The sequence below is a fragment of the Helobdella robusta genome, assembly GCF_000326865.2.
Source record: "Helobdella robusta unplaced genomic scaffold HELROscaffold_37, whole genome shotgun sequence".
Classification (NCBI taxonomy): Eukaryota; Metazoa; Annelida; class Clitellata; order Rhynchobdellida; family Glossiphoniidae; genus Helobdella; species Helobdella robusta.
The window spans coordinates 1,242,684-1,246,055 of NW_008704785.1; positions in this window are offsets into that span (position 1 = coordinate 1,242,684).

The window sequence follows — 3,372 nt, forward strand, 5'->3', positions numbered from 1 at the left end:
CGAAATAAATATTCAATGAAATAAAATAAAATAAAATAAAATGAATTAAAATGAGAAAGTAGTCTACGATGCTCGCCATTATAGATATAAAATGCGTACAACGAGAAATGTAATCAGTCTTAATATAGTTATTATACATTTGAATGTCTGTCGCAATAGATGGCGTATGATGATGATATTACTGAATTAGTTAAATCGTAACATAATTGTTCAGTCCAAATAAAATTTGCAAGAGATAGTCATAATGACAATAATAATAATAACAATACTAACAATAATAATAACAATAACAATAATAATAATAATAATAATAATAATAATAATAATAATAATGGGAACTCTTTTATTAATAATAATAATAATAATAATAATAATAATAATAATAATAATAATAATAATAATAATAATAATAATAATAATAATAATAATAATGGGAACACTTCTTTTATTCACTCAAATATCATAAAACATACAGAATAATACAATCTTCAATATATATACTAATAAAAATCCAGATAAAATACTAATAAAAAATAATCAAGTATACGATAAATGCAAATTGGAGGCTTATTTAAAATGGTCATACAATGTTTCTATCGCAATATATAGCGTATGTCGATTTAATTACAGAGTTGATCAATATGTCAATAAGTGTATTAGAGCATGAAATTTTAATAGACTTTAAATTTAAAATATTAAAAAAGCCGATCGGAGTAATTTCAAATGTTTTTAAAATAATATCATAGTTTTTATAATCAAAAGTTAAACATGAATTTAAATTATTAATGTATTTCGATTGCTTGTAATTTTTAGAAAGAATTAGATTAGTTTCATGGCACACTGTCAACTCAACGAATTCAATTTTTTTGCGCTGTAGAATGGCGATGTCTGGACGTAGGTTGACGAACAGTTGTGACATTGGCAGGACTCCGTTCATTACGATATTAGCAAATATCAGGCAATCAGACGAACGGATTGACATCAAGCAATTGATAATTTTTGATAAAATTCTATCATGTCTTTCTCTATATCGTTTTAACGCGACTACAGATCCACAGTTGGAAACTACATGTTTGTTCGTTTGTTTAGCGCCACAGAGAGGACATAAGGAATTCAGTGTCTTACCCCATCTAAACAGATTAGCGTTAGTTGGCAGTTGCTGAATTAAATATTTTCTAGCAAATTTAAACAGAGTATCTGGCAGTAAATCGAGTTTCTTAGACCAGTTTGTTATTTGAGAAGATGATAATACGTTTGTTACCGACTTGATTAGGGAACCTTGACCCTGAAGCAAGACCACGTGATTTAGGGAAACAGCAATACGACCATCTTCAAATTTTTTTAGAGACTGAAATGACGTGGCTGAATTAGATAGCAAATTATCCACCATTTTGTAGTTTACCGCAGTTTCACGCCAAAGACAACGTATTTCATTATTTGAGTTTGTCTTGAAATAATTGCGGAGTTTTAATCTCATTCTCAACGCTGTGTCCTTGAGTGAAACAATATTGTGACCACCAAACTTTAAAGGTAGACAATAATAATAATAATAATAATAATAATAATAATAATAATAATAATAATAATAATAATAATAATAATAATAATAATAATAATAATAATAATGGGCAGATCTTTTATTTTTCATCAAATGCGTAAAATCAATAATTAATTAGTTAATATAAAAATAGTCATAATTAAAATGAAATCATAATCACATAATCATCATAGTTAGTCATCATTGCTCTTAATTTAAAATAAAATAAGTACAGCGATGATAAGATAGTTATGAAAATTGATTCACGCATTGTTCCGATCAAAATATATGGCATATGATGATGATATCACACTGCTAATTAAACTTTGGCGAAAATATTCGGTCCAGTCAATTTTAATTAAAGATAAATTGAAGGAATTGTAAAAGCTTATGGGCGATAATTCAAAAGAATTTATTAAAATGGTATAATGATTAAAATTATTCATCAGGTTGTTTATGAGATAGGTTGTATATTTGTCGAGTTTGTATTGCCTGGACTTGACAAAGTTTGTTTTGTGGCAAATAGTTAATTCAAGTATTTCATTCGTATTGTTGCTGAAAATGGTCTGGTCTAAGCGATCGGAATAGCTCTGATAGTGGACATGTCGCATCATCTTCTATTTCTGCGTAGGTGGCGATATTCGGACCAGCACATGCCTTGATATTGTTGATGATTATTGAGAGAACTTTGTTGTGGCGATTTAAGTAGTGTTTGAGTGCTGCCGTTGAACTACAATTTGAGAACACGTGTTTATTAGTTTGTCTCACGTTGCAAAGAAGGCATAATGCATTGGTTGTTTTGCCCCATCTTTGAAGGTTAGCATTTGTAGGCAGTTGTTGTGTAATTTATTTTCTTACAAATTTATAAAGGATTTCGGATAGTTTTATTGTCGATTTAAACCATCATGCAATCTCTGAGTTGTGGATATTTTCATTTACTGATATGACCAGAGCTCCTTGACACTGCAATATCGACAAGTGGTTCAGGTCCCTCTAATGGTGTTGTCGTTTGAGAGCTTCAAGTCCCTCTGCTTAATATCAACATTTTCCGGAATGAGATTGTCAACTTTTCTGTAAGTGTTACATGTTTCATTCCAGAGAGATTTTATTTCATCGCTTGCGTTTTGTTTAAAGTAACCACAGAGTTGCAGCCTCGCCATTTCAACATGGCACTTAAGCAATTTTACGTTGAGGCCTCCAGATTTGTAGGGCAGAGAAAATATTTCTGCGACGCAGCTGCTTACTCATGGTCAGCCAATTTCTCACGGTTTCTGTTATCAGATGGCCTAATGTATTTTCTATCCATGTCAATAAAATGTCGTACATACGAAGTTCAAATATTAATTGGGATGGAACAAAGCGTCTTAGAATTTCAAGTTTCCACTGGACGGATGTATCTAATTCATCAATGTAGTAATATTCGTTTGAGTTTACTATGTAGTAAAGTCATAAAGTCGAAGTCATAAATTTTTCCAAAATATGTGAAATGATCATTGATGTTGATCTGAGGGATCGTCTCGTTATCTATTGTTAAGTTTGGGAGAAATTGTTCATATCTTCCGTCGATTTTTTGCATCCCAAATGTACAACATTTATCTATTCTCATCCTCATACCTGTCGATCGGCACCAAGTTAGATTGAGATCAATCAGTATTTTGGCTCCCTCTGTACTGTTTGCAATGATTGCTGAATAGTCAGCAAATTGGAGCCAAGGTCGTGACTAGGCTAGCAATTTGTTCCCAAATGTATCCGCATTGTTGGTAATATTTTTAATGTAATACTTCCATTAGAGGATTGAAGTATAAGTTGAAAAGCACGGGGGAGCTGGGATCGCC